Source organism: Cavia porcellus, unplaced genomic scaffold (genome assembly GCF_034190915.1).
Source record: "Cavia porcellus strain 051 isolate PalLab524CR breed Dunkin Hartley unplaced genomic scaffold, mCavPor4.1 scaffold_5, whole genome shotgun sequence".
In the NCBI taxonomy this organism is placed as follows: Eukaryota; Metazoa; Chordata; class Mammalia; order Rodentia; family Caviidae; genus Cavia; species Cavia porcellus.
Window position 1 is genome coordinate 32621323 of NW_026947488.1, and position 17999 is coordinate 32639321.

The window sequence follows — 17999 nt, forward strand, 5'->3', positions numbered from 1 at the left end:
GGCAAGGGGAGCCCATCCTGAGTCCTAGCAAGGAAAGTGGACACCACAGCTGATCCCTGCTGGCCTCTGTTCCCTGCTGCTCAGTTTCTACAAAACCCATCGGCCTAGTGTTTACTGACATACTCTGCTATAGGGTGAGTTCAGATGAGAGGCAAACGCTATTGTGACCAAATGAACATGCCGTCTCATGTCACCACCTACCCTCCCATCCCTTGGGCTGCAGCACTGCCCTCTGTGCATCCCCCAACCCCAAGCACTCTGTGGCCTCGCTGCTGCTTCATCTTGTGTTCGGAGAGCTGAGGACCCCACACACCCGTTGTCATACAGGTAAGGCAGTGCAAGGTCTGCCTGTGTCTGGCTCAATTCACTTAGTTCTCTGGGTCCCTCTATGGGACAACAGAGGGCAGAATCACTTCCTGATTAAAGTCCCAGTCATGTTCTCAGTTTCTTTGTCTTGCTTTTCTGTCTTTAGCATGAAGGGTCCTGGTGTCCTGGTGTCCTTGGGTGCCCTGCAGCAGTGGTGGGCATCTCTCCCCCACAAGCTGCCCCACTGTCTGTGGGTGGCAGCAGAGTCGAGCTCAGTACCCACAGCTGTGAGTGCAGAGATGGCCCGGGACAGCTTCAGTCATGCGAGTCTCAGTGGGCTCCGTGCAGCCTCTTTCAAGTCCCCTGCTCACACAGCAAACTGATACTGACAGGTAAGGAGGAGATGAGGCCTGAGCAGCACTGATGGCTGCAGAGTCCCATGGGTGAGTTCAGCAGCCCCCACTGGGGGTGGTTCCCAAACAGCTGCTCCAGTCCTGAGCCCAGCAGGCTATGCCTGCTTGCCCATGGCAGTGACTCTGGATGAGTCCATGGCTGGCCACCTTCTTCCCAGAACCCCTTCCGAGGGCTGCACAGCGCTCAGCTTTTGAGAAGCCCAGAGTGGACACTGGGTCCCCTGGCCAAAGTCGTCCCTTATGCTAACACTGCTCCTGCCCCACATGCTAGGTCTGCAGGTCCCAGACCCTGTGGTTTCTGGGGCCTTTGCACCTTGTGGATGTGGCTTGCCAGGTCCAGAAGAGCCACTGTCCAAAACCTCAGCACACATGGGCAGAGTCCCTCGCAGAGAAAGGTCTGCAGAGCCAGGACCCTCTCCTGACCTCCAGGAGCAGAGGCCACCAGGAGCAGAGGCAGAAGTTCTAGGGCCCTGGGCTATTTTTACCACCTGGGTGCTGAGTCACACTGCTGCGGCCTCCCAGTGGAGCTCACAGCCTGCCTGGGCATCACTGTGTGTGGCGGGGATGGAGCACCCAGCTCCCTCTTGCTAGCCCTCTCTCCATTTCCTTGGCTAGATGATATGACTCCGCTGATCCTTCACATCCAGACACTGGATGGATGGCTTCTTCCCAGCTTCATCCCCCATGCATGGTGCCAGAAAGGTGCTGGCTCTGGGTGCTCACCGGCAGAGATGAGGCTTCAAGACCTGGCTCTGATCCTGACCATGCAAGCATCGTGCTGTGGCATCTTAATGACCACACGATATGATTTTGTTAAAGTTCATTTCCATTAAAGATTGCATATTGTCAAAGCTTAAGGTGGAGTACATACAAACAAGGAGACAGGACTGTGAATGGGCCTTTCAGATATATCAGGGTGCACTCCTACTTTACCTTGGGCGCCCTTGTACCTTAACCCTGAGGCCAAATTGCCAAGTGCCATGGTGGTTTACATTTGACCTGGAGAGTGAGCCAGCATGTTATAAGAAGGATTTGGATGGGCTATCCATGGAAGAACTCTATTCTTCAGTCATTAAATGAGCTGCTGGGTCTGAGAAGTGATTGCTTCAAAATCACCTTCTTCCCCCAGTGGTCGGCAGGGAGACCTTGCTGGGAGGGGATTGAGGGACTCTCCCCAGGCTTGATACTGAGTTGGTATAACTTGTCCTGACCAGGCCAGGACACCCTGACTCAGTAAGCTCAGCTGTGCATGTTGAGGACATATTCCTAGGGACACAGCCCTCTTCAGGACAGAGGGACCCTTGCTCCATGCCTTCCCTGGTCAGAGTTCACACATGGCTCAGTTCCTGCACCTATACGGAATGATGCCCCCAAGAGGGCATCATTCTGGGCACCACACTCCCTGGAGACTGCAGAGAAAGCTGCTTCCAGGACTGCTGGGATGCTCTAGTCTGGATATCCACATCCTTGGAAGGAGGGCAGTGTTCACGAAGCCTAGCATGTCTCTGAGGGCTTCCAGGGATTTAAGGTGGTGTTCTGAAGTAGCTGCTGTCTTGCTTGGGGAATGAAGATAAGGAAGAGCTTTGCCTGAGGTTTTCTGGATGCTTTGGTTCAGGGTTGGCAGAAGCCGCTGATGTGCAGCTGCAGATGCAGGAGATGGTGCCGGGAAGCCCTGCGCAGTGACTCCAAGGAGGGAAGAAGGGTGCCAGGCTGGGCCCTGCTGCAGGCCGCAGGCTCCATCCCACAGGGCCTGTGATGATGATGCACGAGGTGCAGGGTGATGTGGCTTTGTCCACTAGCTCTGCCCATTGGTGGCCCAGGCTTCCCAGGGGACAGTCACCCTCTGCCTTGGCAGCTCACCCAGGATGGGATGAGCCCTAAGCAGGAGCTCAGGTGCCAGCTGAAAGCGACGCTGTGGGGATGGGAACCCAGGATTTACACCTGGGCACTGGCCTGGTTCGCTCTGGTGCATGAAGCTCCCCAGATGGGACACTGGTGTGGTATCCCCTATAATTCCTAGCACAAGGCTCCTGCCTGGTGGGTGGGTGGCTGTCACCACTACCACCACTTCCAGGAGCCCATGGCTGCCCATCACAGAGCTAACTGACTGGGGCACGTCAATGCTAGTGTCGGCGCGAGCCGGAGCCTCAGAGTGGGACCTGGGGCCCTGCTGGCCCACAGGAAAGCCTTCCTCAGCTCTGCTGCCAGCATCTCACACCCATGAAGATGTGGCCTAGACCTGAGCATGAGCCGGGTCAGCGCTCCCCAGATGACACACAGACTGATAAGCACAGTCTTCAGGTCTTGATGGAACAATCACTTTGAGGGTTGTAATACATTGTGAATAGACATACAATGCACAGAGCAAAGCACATACAAATACACAGACACACTGGGTGAAACGCACAGGCACTGTTTACCCAGGCAGACAGACACAGGGGTCTTTTTTTAAGGGCACCCATTCTTTTTCTGTGCTTGTTGATCTTTGGGGATCTCTTCCTCCTTCCTATGTAGCTCTTTGCTCCTGGTGGTCTGGGTCATGCCTGAGTGTTTACTTCCTTGCTGAGGGAGGCGACCTGGAGCTCAGGTCCTCACTGTGAAACCAATTCCTCCTGGGCACTATGAGTTCAGTGCCCTCAGGCACTGTGGAGCCCCTGGATGAAGAGGAGGCAAGGAGAGCCTGGATCCCGGTGTCCTGCAAAGACTGTATGGTCCCTGCCCTGGTGTTATGGAAGAGGTGCAACCTTTCCTGAGTGGCAGACGAGGGTGGGAGGCAGTGAGGCAGCTGGGGTTAGCAGCTAAACTCAGTTCTTCCAACCCAGCTGAGATTCTTCACCAGCTCAGGTCCCTTTTTATCAGCAGTGGTCCCAGGGTTATCTAAAATCTCATCTCTTTAACTCTGGGGCAGACATTTAATGTCCCTGAGGAGATTATGCTTTTGCAAGACCATCAGGTCTCACTGCCCTGTTGGTTTGGTGCAGGCCAGGGGCACAAGGGGAGAGCAGGTTGCCCCTTCCCGCTGGGCCAGCCCTGTCCTGTCCTGAACATGAAGCACCTCCTCACCACTTAAAAAGTCACAGAATTAAAAAAGAGAAAAAAAACTCATTTGATTTACAGGGCCTGGAATCAGTGCTATCAGGTAAAATTCCATGCTTCTATGCAAATACAAGCTAGAGCCAGATAGCAAATGAAGTGAATTGTGTTAGTGATGCTTCAAAGAGGAAACAGAATTTAATAAGTCCACTAAAGCTGGGCCCAGGCTGATGAAATCCAAGCAAGAAGGCTTGTTAGTAGTTTGTGTGTTGGGGGGTAGCAGTGGGTAATACTTGAGAAGAAATGAATAAAAATTCTATCACTCATAAAAATAAGGATGAGAAGATATTTTAAATATCTATAACACAGTCGTAAACAGAATTCCCCAAACTCTGCAGGGGACATTGTGTCTTCATGTCAAGATAAGATGTTCTACATGTCAAATCATCTATTCCAAGTATAGTAAAAGAAGGAAAAAAGCTAAGGTAGCAATATCATAACACTGCAACATTATAATACTAACATTAAAACACTGTGGGAAGGAAATGTTATACCAACATAACACTGCAACAGTGGAACGTTGTTTCCATAGGTGACTCTCTCAGACTGAGAAACAGACTGAGAAAGTGCCTGGCTCAAGGCTACAAACCTGCTAAGGAACCTTCACACTTGGGTTGGCCAATGCCAAAACTTTCACTTATTCTACCACAGAAAACTCCTTTTAGTAGCACAAAGAATAAAGTTAGCAATACATTTAATCAAGGAACTGAAACATCCATAAGCTGAAAGCTGCCAGACACCACTGGGAGAAGTGGCAGGAGAGCTAAGTAGATGGGGAGATATCCACATTCGTGGATAGAAAATGTCTTAGCACTAGGATGGCAATGCTTCTGGACCAACTCACAGACTGAGTGCAAGCCTGCAGAAGCCAGCTGGCTTTCTGGCAGAAATAGACAAGCACACTGAGACCCACGTGAAAAGATGGCAGGGAAGCTTTTTTTGCTGCTCAGATCAGCCACTCATTGGCCCTGAGCTATGTTCAGCTACACAGTTTCTGAACAGGAAGCAGTAACCACCTCACTTACCAGGCCATCGTCATGTGCCCAAAGCGATCTTGTCACCCTCAACAGTGGCAGGGTCATCTTATTCCCTTTGTATGGGTTGGAAAGTACAGTCCAAATCCCAGGATCTGACCCTGACTCTGCCCAAAGAAATCCCTGGCTTAGTGTAGAGGGCTTCCCTGATGTGTTTATTCCAGGTGCTGCAATCATCTGAGAGGGAGATCATGCTGCAGTCCGCAGGGAAGGTAGTGTACGGAGTTGCTCTGATTGTGTCCTCCCAGGTGACTTTCCTGGCTTCCTGGCCTTCACCCAACACAGAGCTGGATGGTCTGGGAATTGGAGGAAATGGATTCAGCCTACAAACTAGCCTGTCCTAAGACACAGGCAGGGCAGGGGTGGCACCAAGGTGACTGTCCTCTCCACAAAGGACTGAGGATCAGGGTGGGTCATCTCTAAGTGCTCTTGCACTGGCCTCCAGCAAGTCAGCAACAGGCTGGGATCCTGGTCTAACTGAACTCAGTGCCACATCAACAGGCATCTGAAAACTCACAAGGGGGCAGCAGTAGGTGAACTGGGAATCCAGGTTGCAGCCAGGCTGGCAGAAGGGGACCTCAGGCAGGTCCTGAAATCCTCACTCATCTTGAGGATTAAGGGTATGACGGTTCAGGCCACAGTGTGGGAACAAGTGTGACCTTTGTATCTGGATATCATGTCTATGCTTGTCTTAGTTACTTTTCTCATTGCTGAGATAAAACACCCAACATCCAAAGTTAAAAGAGAAAAGGGTTATTTAGTTCACAGTTTGTAGAGGTTTCAGTTCATAGTTGGCTGGCTCTGAGGCAGGATGGCATGGCACAGGGCCATTGCTGAGGAGAAGCAGTCCATGGCAGGGCAGGCAAGAAGCAGCAAAACAGTGAAATAGCAAAGGAGTTTCTTTCTGTTCTTTATACTCCATCCAGGATATTTGCCCTTGGGCAGTGCTACGTGTAGACCTAGCATGGGACACCCTCAATCCCACCTTGAAACTCCCCACTTGTGACCACATGAGGCTTTGGGGGACATCTAGATACAAGCCACAACAGTGCCTGAGCTTAAATCTCTACAGTGAGAAGCATAGTGAGCACCAGGACCAGCATAGGTGGGGACATTCTTGACACAGGGTCCTGATCAATGAAAAGTTATGTAAACCTGATCAATGAAAGTTATGTAAACAAAGAACTGCATGGGGTCTGCAGTCCAGGCCCCTCCTCTGCACAGCAGGCTCCTACAGCAGCCCAGCCCTGTTGTCCCTGTTGCCATCCAGGTCCCAGGCAGTGCAGTGAGTGACCACATAGAGCTGTACGATGTGTCCCTGGATCCCATGCCCAGCCCACAAACCCATACCCCACAGTCTTGCCCTGTTTTTTTTTTTTTCTCTCTCTCCCTCTCCTGAGCCTTGGTAGCCCAGGTACCCATGACCATCTCCAGCACCCACTTGAGCCTAGCCTGCCCCACCCAGGCTGAGGTCACCACTGTCTGCAGTGTGGTCCTCACTTTCCTCTTGTGTCCTTCCTCAGCCCTCTTACAAACATCACACCTCTGAAAGGTCACAGTGCCTGTGCCTCTGATGTCTGGCCTGCCAGGCTTGCTGAGTTCTGCCTGAGGTCACCTTCTGCCAGCCTGGCTGCAACCTGGATTCCCAGTTCACCTAATGCTGCCCCCTTGGTGATTCTCCAGATCCCATCTCTGCAGGTGCCACCTGCTCCTGGCAAGGCCTGATTGGCTCCCATTGGGGCCCTGCAGAGGCCTGGATCCATTCTTGGACCTTCTGCATAAAACAGGGTGGGCACAGGGCTTTAGCTGTGGGGTCACCTCTGTGAGACACAATGCCCACCACTGTGTATGTCCACTTGTCTTCTCACCAACTGGCCACATAAGCCTCTCTGCATCATTCTCCCCCCACCAAAGCTGCTGGGTGCTCAGAGCCACAGTGGGGGCCGGCTCCTGACGGCACATGCAGGACACAGCTCAGACGTCAAACTGCTGCCTATTGCTCTAACACAAACCCAAGTCTCTTCGGGAGGCTCCATTCCCATCTTTCCAAAGCCTAGCTACTTACAGGGACTTCACACTGAGTGTGATGCTGGGTGACCATGGCCCTATGACTGACCTTCCCAGCAGCCACTGGGGTGTGCAGAGGACACTGCGGGGAGGCTGGACCCAGTCGCCTGCTGATCCACCTCCTGACTCTTCTCCTGTCGACAGGTGAATGTTGACCAGAACCCACAGTAAGGCCAGTGTACTCGGGTAACCCCCATGCTGTGGCTCTGGGCTCCAACTGGACTCATCAGCAGAAGCACAGACCATGCAGGCCACACCAGACCAGGCCAGGCCGTTATGGATCATAGTTCAGAAATGGGCTCTGAAATGGGAGGGCACTACTTCCACTCAGAGGAAATACTGAGAAGAGTGCCCACTTGAACTCTGTAATAGTATGGTGTATACACATGCACACTCAGGCCAACAGAGCTTCATGCCAAGGAAGCTGGCAGATACATGCCTAGGCATGTGAGTGTCGTGCCTACGTGTGCCCTGAGTATGCACCCATCTGTCCGTGTGTGAAGGCATGGGGGCGGGATGTGGCCAGCATACTTCTGGAGCCCCATCTTCTGAGGAAAGCTCAGGACACTTTAGGCACCTCAGCCTCCAGGGACAAGAACAGTTGCATCATGCAGCGGCCTGTGTAGCTCTTCAGCTTGAGGAGCTTGCGGGAAGATTTGGGGCTGGCAACCCTGCCCATGAGGAAGGGATGATGGGGTTGCCATAGACATGGAAGCCAATAGAGGGGAGTCACTCACAGAGTGTGTGATACAGCAACCATTGTGGGCCAGCAGGGTCCAGGTGGACTCTTGCAGTCCACTCTTTTGGTGGCATCCTGTGAGACCCATGCTCTGCCCTGAGGGTGGCATCCACTTGCGTCTGCCAGGCCTGCCCTCAATGCCCACCGACCAGCACTGCCATGCTGGTTCAGCTTCTAGCGTGGAGCACTTGGGGACCCAGGTGAGTCAGGTTTGGCTGTCTCCGGAAGGAGGCCCTGGCTGACGTTCCTGGTGCTTCAGTCTGCATCCCTGTGAGTCCCACCAAGGCCTGGCCCCCAGTGGGGGTCAGCTCCATTCCCCACCCTCATTTGGCCCTGGCACAGGGGACACCAAGACTGAGTGTGGGGTGGGATACTCTTGGCGTCTGAAGGGAACAGAACCTTCGCCTCCCACACCTTCATCTGAGCCCAGAAAACTTAAACCTTTGTCCTTGTTCCACTCTGCTTCATAACCAGGGGCAGCCCCTGAGCCGGTTCTGGCCACAGAGGTGTCTGAGCCATAGCTCCCTACCTTCCCACTTCTTGCTTTGACCTTAGATATGACGCTTGGGGGCAACAGCAGCCATCTGGGAACCAGAGATGGTTAGTACTTCCTGTCATGCTCAGGTAAGTGGGGAAAGGGGCCCCATGTTCAGCTTGGAACTCAGCTGGCTGCGCCTGTCCTTGCTGAGTCTTTGAAGCACTGTGTCTGAAGCCCTGGAAGCTCATGTGCCCTGTCCATGCACATAAGCTTCCAGGGCTCCTTCTTTCACGGAGATGTTACCCAGCCAAAGGACAGAACTAAGGGGAAGAAGGGAACAGGCAAATTGGGTCCAATTACCCAAGACCCGTGAAGAGCCAGAACCTTTGACTGCTCCCCAGCCCTTCTAACATCTCAGTGAAAACATGAGAGAGAAAGCTGAAAAATTCTGGGTGTGGGGCTGGGGATTTAGCTCTGCGGCATAAGCGCCTGCCTTGCAAGCAGGCAGTCATGAGTTCAATCCCTGGTACCGGGGTGGGGTGGGGGGGGAACAACAACAAAAAAAATTCTGGGTGTAAGACCCTGAAGCACAGGGTTTCCTCTACCAACTGTGACGCATAGTACACAGCCCTGGCACTGGGGACCCAGGCCTGCTGGGCTCTGAGTGCCATGCTCCAGGGCACATTTCCTGCACACCAGGACATGCTTCATACTAACTGGGACACACTTCCTGTGCTCCTGGACATGCTCCATGGCACACTTCTCATGTTCCAGGGCACACTTCCTACCCACTGGGACACACTTCCTGTGCTCCTGGACATGCTCCATGGCACACTTCCTGTGCACCAGGACACACTTCTTATCCACTGGGACACACTTCTGTGCTCCTGGACATGCTCCATGGCACACTTCCTACCCTGTAGGACACACTTTCTGTGTGTTGGGGCACACTTCCTGTGCTCCAGGGTACACATCTCATGTTCCAGGGCATACTTCCTGTCCACTGGGACACACTTCCCATACTCCAGGACACACTTTCTGTGCCTTAGGGCATACTTCTTGTGCTCCAGAGCATACTTCCTGTGCATCCGGCTAAGTTTGCACTGGCAGTGGGAAATCACAAAGAATGGAGAAGGCCTCTATGTAAAATGGACCCCCACAGTTTTTCAGTGAGAAGGGCCTGTGTCCCTCATGCATTTGTGACCAGAAGCCTGCTGTGTGTGGAGTGAGGAATTGGATATTTACTTTCCGGGGTTTTGTGTCCAATCTTACTTTCTGAAGGTAGGCACTGTATTCCTATCCCACCACCCAAACTAGTCTCATATTGAGGCTCCATACATCCAGGAAAGATGGAGAGAGGCAGTTTCTGTGCCCCCACTTGAGTCTGGGTGGTTCACGACCCTGGTGCAGTGGCATCAGCAGACTCCAGAAGCTGAGTCAGTAAAGTTCATTCCATGCTTGTCTCTTACTCAAACACTTGAGCAGAAGCCCAACAACCTCAGAGCCCCTGCGATGTCACTGAAGGAGAGACTACAGCCAGGACCTGTCTAATCTCTCAATCACAGAGTCCACACTGTTCAGGGACCATTGTGTGTGGCACTGGGTGACCAGGACTGAGTGTACTTAGACCCCCGCGATTCCCACTGTGCAAGCTGAGGCTGGAGCCACCCTCAGCCCCACCCCTAGGCACCCCAACCCCAATCTGACCTCTGACCTTCATCACACCTTCCGCCTAGTCCGTGCTCCCCCTCATGCCTCACCACTTCCTCTGCGGTGTCTTGGCTGCATCTGTCCTTTCCTCATCCACACCAGGTCTATGCACTACATGTCCACACCTCACCTGGCAGAGGCAGGCACTTGGCGCACATCCGTGGAGAAGTGGAGAGGCTGCCCCAAGGTTCCTGTAGGGGGCAGTGACCAAAAGACATTTGGAACAGTGGCTCCCTGTTCCTGGCCATCACCACTCCACTTCTCCATGATTTCAGCCTTCTGTGCCCCCCTGGCAGTGGCACCTGCCTCTTGGGAACTGGCTGCTCCACTCAGCACAATGTCTCCCTGTTTCATCTGCGTCCCAGCATCTGCTGGGACTTCCAGCCTCCTCAAGGCTGAACAGGAGCCCACTGTGCACATGAAGCTTGTGGTTACTTAACAGTTGCCTGCCTTAGGCTTCCACACATGGCCTGCTGAGCCTGAAGCTGCTATGCGCCCAAGAAAACAAACACCTTCCAATTCCCTGGACCCTGCCTTGAGGCGGGGCTGCTGGGCTAAGCGAGAGCCTCATCTAATTTTCTGAGCACCTTGGTACCATCTTCCAGGCAGCTGTGTCATTTCACCTCCTCACCCACCTGCTCTGTTTTCTGTCTTCTCTCTCTTTTTTTTTTTTTAGCAGTAGACACGCTGAGGGACGCTAGGGTAGCTACTGCAGTGCTGCCTCTTGGTATTGTCCAATAGGGTAATTCTCCCTTCAGAGGAAGGTTGAACACTGCAGCTCAATTATTCAATTATTCTTTCATGAACTTTTGAATAATGCTGCCAAGCTCCAAAAGCAATGTAGCACAGACAGCTGATGACAGAGCCTTGATTCTGTAAACTGCCATGAGAGAACAGTGCGGTCTTGCCACTGTCCTATCCAGAAATGCAGTGCCCTTCTCCCTATATGCAAGGTTTCCTTATGAGACCTGCCTGGCTCACCTTGCATGGCTCTGGCACACTTCTTGTCAAAGTGATTTCCATGCGTATCCTGCTTGGGTTGCTCCACCATGGCCAGGTGGGACTCAGGTATTGAAGATGGGGTGGGCGTCAGCCATGAGAGAGGGCCACATGGGCAGCAGGGGTGGCCAAGCTGAACTCTGAGGAAGTCGGCAGGGGGTAGGCAGCCAATGCTGGAGTGTGTGAGAGAGAAGTGTGTGCATGTTTGTATTCCTATGTGCGTGTGTGTGTGCATGCTATCAGCCTGAGAAGCCCATTGTTTTGGGCACGTAAGGAGGCAGAGATGAGCCTGATGTCCCCTCCAAATGTCCTATGTCATTGGAGAGCGAGGGGACTGATGAGGGCTACAGGCACACATTACCCAGGGTGGCAGGCAGGGGCTTTGCCCGCAGCTACTGAGCTGGCTGGATAGGGGACAAGGACTGTGCCAGGCTGCAGGTAGAGAAGATGACAGGGGAGGGCACCCCAGATAAGTCCAGGGCTGGGAGGATGTGAGGTCTCCAGGGTAGGTTTCTGGGTTGCTGCCATTGTTCTCAGGCACTGTAGGGGGGACCAATGAGAATAAGCTTGTGAGGTGGACCCCAGGAACCCTCACGCAGCTGGCTGGCTGAGCCTGATGTGGCCTTGGGTCTGTGGCTTGGGCATTGGCTGGGCCAGGCAGGGTTGGAAGCTCTCCACTAGGCCACGATGACCAGAGCACAAGCTCAGCCCCTCAGGGTGCTGTGCTGCTGAGTGGGATGTCCGGGGTTCAGGTGCACTTTGACTTCTGGGATCATCAGGATGTGATCCCCTCCAGCCTGAGGACAGGAGGAAGGGGAGCAGGTGAATCTTTTGGGTCACAGCTCAGTCATTGGATCAGGGCCCCCAGGAAGCTGTCGGTCCCCCTGTTGGGGTCTGCCTGTGATAGGTCATCCAGAGCCCCAGAGGAATAAATCCTGGGAGAGGAAGGGAAGGTGGCTGTGCTGCAGCTGGGGGAGCAGAAAGGCCAGCAGGGGAGGGAGGAGGCCACAGGCTGGAGCCGGAGTGCCTGAGCCCAGGCCATGCCAGACAGGAAGGAGAGGCGGGGCAGGGCCATGGCACCTGGCTCTGTGCTGATCCCTGAGCTGATCCCAGGCTACTCTGCCAGCTTGGATGCCCACAAGCAAGGTGGCTGCTGGCATCTGGAGGAAGCTGAAAGTGTGACATGTGCATTTCCTGGAAGGGCCCTGGCAGTCACAACTCAAGGTCTACAGTGAGAAAGGCAGCAGCAGAGCCTGTACGTTGGGAGTCAGTAAACCACCTTCTTTCCACCATTCAGTTAGACTGTGATGTTCTGAAAGACTCCCTGGCTCCTGCTGCTGGGGAACACACCAGGTCAGCAGGCTTGCCAGGACCTTATGCATCTGGACCTGCCACTCGCTCTGGCACATACCCTGGGACAGGATGGTGGATCTGAGGAGCACTTCAGGATCAAACGGAGCAACAGGTTTTCACACTGAATGCACACTGAATTCAAAATCCCAGCGTCCACCTCTCCACCTGCCTCCGCCTGTCTACTCCTAAATAAATCCTTTTTATATGGGAAAATACCCAAAGTTGCCTCCTGGCTTGTACAATCAGAAGCAGTTTTTATCATTGTCTACATGTGCAGTTTTTCCTGACTATGGTATTTGTGGTTCTAAGAGTTATTTCCAGTCGTAGTACTCATTAGCTGTTGTCCTCTAGCATATGATTTTATTTTTACTTCATTTGTGGTGTAAGTGATTCAGACTGTACAAACTGCACAGTGTAGCTGAGGCCCTCATGGATTACACACAGTGGTGGCAGCTTGTTAAAATGCTCCTTAAAATATCTGACCTTGGACTGCATCATGTAACTTTCATGGTGCAATATGATTCTAAATGGAGGTGCCTCAGGTGTGTGCCTCAAAGTTGTGGCTCGCACATGGCTCCTGCTGGTCTCAGCAGCTGCATGCAGGAGCAGGCACATCCCTCGGGTGTGAACAAGTGAACTATGGGATGAAAGCTGTGGGGAAGGCAGGACCTGGGCTTCTCCTCCCTCCTCAGAAAGCTGCATGACCCAGATGTGCCCCACAGAGACTGCCAGTGAGACAAACATCTGTTCTCCAATCCAGAGTCTCCTTCCTTTAGCCAGTGGTGACAGCTTGTTTATAGTGTGGAGACAATGTGGTTAGAGAGAAAGGGATCTCAGAAAAGTTCAAATTTGTCTAACATCATTTCAGCTACAAATAACAGAGGCTAGAGACAGGACCAGAATCTTCTCATCTCATAAGTCCTCATAAGTGGTGCCAGGGCACAAGCATGAGGGCTCTGCAGCTGCCCGGCAGTGGCCAGCATGGGTTGCAGCCTGGGTCAAGTCCTCAGTCCTACAGATTCCCTTTGACATACGCCAGTGCAAACTCTCAGTGGCAGTTTATGATGTGCAAGGATCTTGCACAGCAGATAATAAAGGATCATGTTTCAACCTGACTGCTATTACTGCCTCACTCCAAACCTGGTGTCCTGGGTAGAAATCTGCTTGCTGGGCTTTAATGTGAATGCTTTTGTTTTTCTGACAGTCTGATACAGCGTTCCCAGAATAGGGAGGTTAGGTCAACAACCATGGCCCAAGCACATCTTAGACCCCGGTGTTCCTGTGGCGTGGTCCTGTGTAGCAGCAGCCTGATGCCATGGTCAGCTCTGCTCCCTGTTACCCAGTTTGCTGATCTCACAAATGAGCACTCAAGCCTTCCAGCCTGCCATCTTTACTCCATTCAAAGAACACTGCAAACACAACGCTGTGTCCATTCTATCTCTGGATACAAGCATCCTGCTGTCCCCAATGATCCTCATATTCCAACAGGTACAGGGCCCTGCAGAGGCCAGAGTGAGGGGCAAAAAGGCCAAAGGCCAAAGTTTTGTCTGGGGGGATGCAGCATCTGCCTGCGAGAAGTTACTCACTTGACAGGTTGACAGAGGGTGCAGTGAAGCAGTGCACCCCAGAAAGGCATTCAAACGGGGCAGGAGGGGCCTTGCAGGGAGATGTCCCCTCCCTTGGCCTCTGGTGGCCTTTCCCAAGCACCATATGCCCCTCTAAGTAGCAGAAGCCACACGGGATGCCAAGCCCTGGTGAGCAGAGGGCCTATCAGGTGTCCTGTGTGGTGACCCGAGGGCTTCTCATTAATAAGAGAGACTGCAGTGCTGCACCTGGGCCTTGGAATGGTGACTGGGGGAAGCTCTCTCCTCTCTCTTTATAGTAACAGCACAAGAAGTAAAGCTGCTGAGAACACGAGTGGAGTCCAGGGCAGCTCTTCTACGTCAATGCTAAATGTGGAAGAAATTAATGAGTCCGTGCTCTGCACATTGAGTGTGAAAGTTTTCACCAAGAAGAAAAGTTCATTGGCTTGGCAGGCTGAGCTGGAGCCTCACAAGCTCCTGAGCCCCCACCCCAAGGGGTGAGAGGTGCAATTGGCCTGGCATCTGGACTCTGCCTTCTTCCTCCATGGGCCTTCCCATGCCTCAGGAGCAGTGGCAGCAGGTGTCCAAACAAAAGGAGGGTGCCTTCACTGTTAACATCACATACATTCTCAAGGGATGATTAGCAACGGTCATTTCCAGGGCACAGCCATGGCCCTGTGGTCCATCCAAAGAGACAGGTAGCAAAACAGCAACAGTCACTGACAGCAGGCAGGTGACAGCTTGAGGCAGTGAGATGAGCTGTCATCCTCTGGAGAGACCAGAGCAGGCCACAAACAGGTGAAGTGATTGAGGGATCAATGTCATTTATTGTTTTTAATTAATTAATATCCCTAGGTACTAAGGAACTCTAGTTGTGTGTGTTTGTGAGGTACACAGTGGGGCTGTGATTGCGCACCAAATGTGGCAGGACTGGGCCAGGCCACAGCAGCCTGGACCTCTTCCCCCCAGGCTTTTGGAAGGAGGTCTGGCACTGCTCATCAAACATGGCCTCCTCCCTCCCGCGCGGTGGCTGGGCGCCGGCCAGGGTGCAGCATACCCTTCTTTCTACCTTTGTGCACCGCCAAAATTCTCCATCATAAAAAGTTTAAAAATAGCTTTTCCCCCTTTCCCGTTCACTGATCATGGAGAAGGCTTTGCTTTCAGGCAGGCAGAGGGCGAGGAGAACCGCATCTAATTGGCCCAGCCCCCTCACTCCCGGCCAGGCCCAGCCTTACATCCCACAGGCCTGGCACCTGTAGTCCATCTCCAAAGACAGAGCAGCACGGAGCATGCAGCTTGCTGCCGGTCAGGAGATGCCCAGTCCTCTCTGGAACACACAGACCCAGGGCTTAGCAGGGACTCTTTGAGGACTCTACCCGCACCAATGAGGCTGCCCAGCCATAGCTCCCTAGCAGAAAAAGTTGGCTCCCTGGGTTTGTTTTGAGGCTGTCACTCCAGGGGTGCAGTCTGCACCACAGCTCCCTTCCTGGTGGGCTCAGGCCAAACATGCCACCTTCAGCGGGGAGTGAGCTCGGCACACAAAGATGAGCGTGCCCCAGGGCCTGATTCTCCAGGAAAAAGGAGCCAGCTTCCCCCACCACATCCGCCTAACTAGCCAAACCCCCTCCAGTGTCTGCTGCGCTAACACCGGCCTGGATAGGTAGACACGGGCGCCCAGTCCCATGGCGACACCCGGTCGGCGCATCTGTCGCTGTAGGAGGCTGCGCATCCTGGAGTCTGAGTGCCCAGCTCCCGGGCTTCTACATGCATTGGGACTCCAGGGAATGAGGGCGACCGGTAGACCTTTTCGTCGACCCTTCGCAGGCTCCCCAAAGCGCCCACCCAGTGGAGTCTGCCAAACCGTACGACCCAGAGCCGCTTCCAACTATTCCGCAAGCCTTGGAGAGAACCGCGGGAGTGCAGAGAGGCTGGACGGGAGCGCTGTGCATCGGGCTCCCGGTTCCGGCTCCGGCTACCGGGCTGAGGGCTGTCGCCTAGCGAAGCCAGTGGTGGCGAGGGCTCCGAGTCCCGGCCTGCGTCCCGGGGCCGCCAGGATCCCTAGCCGCGCGCGCTCTCGTATCGCCTCCTCACCCTTCTGCTCGCAAGCCCAGGTTCCCTCCCTCTAGTCCCGGTGGCTCTGGTCCCCAGCCCTGCGGCTGCCACTCTCCAGGTTACGGGTTTCCCGGGGTCACGCGGGACCTGAGCCCGCGGCCAGCCGTACGCCCCGGCCCGCTGCGCCCCTGGACGCTGGGACAGAGGGCAGCCGAGCGCCCCGTACCTCCCCACAGGCTCCAGATCCGCGCGCGCTAACCCGCCGTGGCGATCCCCGGACCCACCAGCTCCGCGCCTCCGGGACCGCGCGCTCCCGAGGCCGAGTCGGGAACCCCCGCACCCTTCGCGCCCGCGCCCCCGCCGGCCCCCGGGAAGAGGACTCACCTCGGGACAAGGTGACCCGCTCCCAGGCGGCCCGGCGTCTCCAGGCAGGCGCGCGTGCGGGGCGGTGCGGGGCGCGGCGCGGCGACCGCCTCCTCTGGCTCTCGATGCTCGGTCCTGCTCTCGTCCCTCTGCTCACCCCCTCCGCGTCCCTTTCCCGCCCCTCCTTTCCTCCTCCTCCCACTCCCCCGCGCGCCCCGCCCGGCGCCCGGGAGCCTAGGAGCCCAGGAGCCCCGCAGCCCCGCGGGCGGGGTCGCGTGCTCTGCGCCCCAGGAGGGGACCGGGCGGGGGCGACAGGGCGCGGGGGCCGGGGAGCAGCTCCGCGCTGAGGCTGGCACGCGCGCGGGAGGAGAGGAAGGGTTGGGGTGCGGGAGAGAAAGGGAGGGAGGGAAGAGGGGACAGGAGAGGAGGCGGCGGCCAACTTCGCAGGCCACGCGGGGGTCGCGTCTGGAACCAGGCGACTAGACTGAGCAGAGAGGAATTCTTAGCGACTCGGGAAGCAAGGGTTCCCCTCGGTCCTAAAGGCCTCTCTCCAGGCTCGGTCCGGCTGGGGCGCTGAGGCACCTACCCGTAGGTCTGGCGAATGTCCACGTTCCTGCCGCCGTGCCCGGAGCCAGGCAACTGCAGGTACAGCCCAAGACCCTGGCCCGGGTCGCCTGTAGTTGGCGCGGGAGGAACCGGGCGGTAGAAGGAAGCAGGCAAAGTGGGTGGTGAGCCAAGGGCCATGACCAGGACAATGGCACTTCTGACATTATGGGAGGGGTGTTCGCTTTTGTGGTTTCTTAGGGAACCAGAAAAAAGGTCAAAGTTACACATATTTGAATCCCACTTTAAAGTCTAGGGGCGCTCTTCTAGGTCTCCTTTGGTGGTTCAGGGCCAGTGTGTGTGTGTGTGTGTGGGGGGGGTGCGTCTGGTCCTTCCTTTTGGGGACCTTTAGCAGCCCTGAGAGCACTGCGGCCAGGAGGGGGCACCGGGGAGCAGGTCAGTGCAGCCTGAGGTGCTCAGCTGCTCTCTAGATGACTGTGAAGTCCTCTTTTCCACCTGCGGGATGCCCATTTTCACCTCTGCAGGCAGCAACCTGGTCCTCTCGGCACCGGAACCCGCTTCAGGGTCCTGGCCTGGGACTCTGGGGAGGCCCTGCGCTGTCTCTCTGCTAGCAGAAAGTTTCAAACGGGAGGAAGCCACCGTATTACCCATTACCTCAGCGGGTGGCTCACCTTCCAGGGGCAGACCAGTCTGTGGTGTGAACAGCAGAGAAGCAGACTCTGAAGACACACCCAGGAAGAAGTCAGCAGGAGACTGCATCCATGGTGAAAAACCGAGGCTTGAGGAGGCTTCTGGGGGTCCCACTGCAGCCGGTCAGCAGTCGACTTCCCTTCTCTTGTCGGGCCCCCTCTGCTCTCTGTTCCCTCTTGGGGCAGACTGTTTGCTGGCAGTATCTGGGATGTTAACACCTTTACCTCTAGGGTGTTTTGTGACTGACTAAAATTGGGCTTCTCTTGATCTAGCAGGCAGGCACCTGTGGAGCCCAGCACAGGTCCACAGGGGCCCCTGGAAGCCAGGGTAACAGCTCCAATGTCAGCTCTTGTGAATGTTCCCTGTGCCAAGTGCCTGGGATGTCCTCTGGTGGGGACTTTGAGTCTCTCCCCCAGGGGTTCTGGGACCTGTGTGGAGCTGGGGAGAGAGAGAGAGAGAGAGAGAGAGAGAGAGAGAGAGAGAGAGCGAGAGAGACAGAGACAGAGACAGAGAGTCAGAGACAGAGAGATTTAAGTAGGTTTGGTTCTCTGAGTC

The 17999-nt window shown here is 54.9% G+C and overlaps 1 protein-coding gene across 3 annotated transcripts in view; it reads right to left on the reverse strand.

The window, feature by feature from the left end:
* Positions 1-16944, reverse strand: part of Syndig1 (synapse differentiation inducing 1) — an 81896-nt gene extending 64952 nt beyond the window's left edge. The window contains exon 1 of one of the 3 annotated variants that reach the window (XM_063248605.1): positions 16777-16944. The gene's annotated coding sequence lies outside the window, so the exon portion shown is untranslated. Of the gene's footprint in view, positions 1-16053; positions 16138-16211; positions 16351-16776 lie in introns of those variants that run through there. The other 2 variants (XM_003476364.5, XM_063248606.1) reach the window with 2 other exon arrangements.
* Positions 16945-17999: the final 1055 nt, after the last annotated feature.